The following is a 1,760-nucleotide window of genomic DNA, read 5'->3' as shown; positions in this document are numbered from 1 at the left end:
GAATTGAGATAATAGCGGTGACAAATGGAAATAATTACAGTCTGAGCATCTCCTCTTTATATCATCTGCTAAGTTAACCAACGTAGTTCAAAAGGTAGTGGAACAAGCAGGGGGAGGTGTCTATATTGCAGAAATCACATATCAGTGCATAAAGGAGAAGCTGTAACACAGTTACTGGACACTGTTTTTCAAGGGAAATGGCGCCTTCCTTCATTATCGGGCTCAAGTTCCATTTCCATATTGTTTTCTCCTGTAAATCACATGATGACAGAAATTTCTGCACAATGACTTAATGAGCGAGAACTAGTTCATATCTGCACTCCAGTACTGATCAGAAAAACCAGTCCCCATATTTACATACAGCGAGGAATAATTTTCTGGGGTATTGTCCTCCTCAGGGCGTCCTTCACCTCCTTGTTCCTCAGGCTGTAGATCAGGGGGTTCAGCATGGGGATCACAAGGGTATCGGACACGGCCACCATTTTCTTCCAGTCCACTGAGCTGCCAGATGAGGGTTGTAAACATGTAAAGATCAGGGTCCCATATAAGATGGAAACGACAGTCAGGTGGGAGGCGCAGGTGGAGAAGGCTTTGTGCCTTCCTGCCGTGGAGCGGATCCTCAGGATGGCAAAGATGATGTAAATGAAGGAGATGAGGATGGTGAAAACGGTGCCTATTGTTTCTATGGCTGCAAAGATGAAATGCACTCGCTTATTGGTGCGAAAGTCAGAGCAGGAGATTTCTTGGAGTGGGCGAATATCGCAGAAGAAATGATCAAGGACACTGGAGTGGCCGAAGGACAGACTGAATTCAGTACACGTATGCACAGTAGCATTGACACAGGCGCTTAGGGAAGAGCCAGCCACCAGCTGGAAGCAGACTCTCTTGGACATGATGACATAATAAAGCAATGGGTTGCAGATGGCCACAAAGCGATCGTAGGCCGTCACAGCCAGGAGGCAAAGCTCATTGCTGGCACAGGAGAAGAGGAAAAACTGAACCACACACCCAGGGAAAGAAATGTCTTTACTCATCACTAGGGAACTGAGCATTGCCTTGGGGGCAATCACAGAGGAGCAGACAACATCGAAGAGTGACAAGTTGCTGAGGAAAAAGTACATGGAGCTGTGGAGTTAGGAGTCAACGCTAATCAGCACAATCACCCAGACATTCCCCACCAGCGTGCAGAAATAAACGGCAAAGAAGAACACAAAGAGGATGTTTTGCAGCTTTAGACTGTCAGTTATTCCCCAGAAAATGAAGCCAGTCACTCTGGTGCAGTTTCCGGGAGCCATTTCTCCTGTCACTGTGCTCTGTGTCAAAGAAGAGGCAGAGGAGGGGATAGAAGCAATGGGTACCACAACAATAAATCTGATGTACAGTGAAGCCAAACGGCAAAAATTAAGATGTCTGTACACTAATGTGAAGAGCCTAGGTAACAAAATGGAGGAACTAGAGCTACTGGTGCAGGAAATAAAACCGGATATTATAGGGATAACAGAAACATGGTGGAATAGTAGTCATGACTGGAGTACAGGTATTGAAGGCTATGTGCTGTTTAGGAAAGACAGAAATAAAGGCAAAGGTGGTGGAGTATCATTGTATATCAATGATGAAGTTAACTGTAAAGAAATAAGAAATGATGGAATGGATAAGACAGAGTCTGTCTGGGCAAAAATCACATTGGGAAAGAAAGCTACTAGAGTCTCCCCTGAGATAGTGCTTGGGGTGTGCTACAGACCGCCAGGATCTGATTTGGA

General features: G+C 45.4%; 1 pseudogene; it reads right to left on the bottom strand.

Moving 5' to 3' along the window:
• Positions 1 to 353: 353 nt before the first annotated feature.
• On the bottom strand, positions 354 to 1,295 carry LOC127052561 (olfactory receptor 1052-like; annotated as a pseudogene).
• Between the last annotated feature and the right edge of the window lie 465 nt (positions 1,296 to 1,760).

The sequence above is a fragment of the Gopherus flavomarginatus genome, chromosome 5, assembly GCF_025201925.1.
Source record: "Gopherus flavomarginatus isolate rGopFla2 chromosome 5, rGopFla2.mat.asm, whole genome shotgun sequence".
Taxonomy (NCBI): domain Eukaryota; kingdom Metazoa; phylum Chordata; order Testudines; family Testudinidae; genus Gopherus; species Gopherus flavomarginatus.
This window is presented reverse-complemented; position numbering and strand designations above follow the sequence as displayed.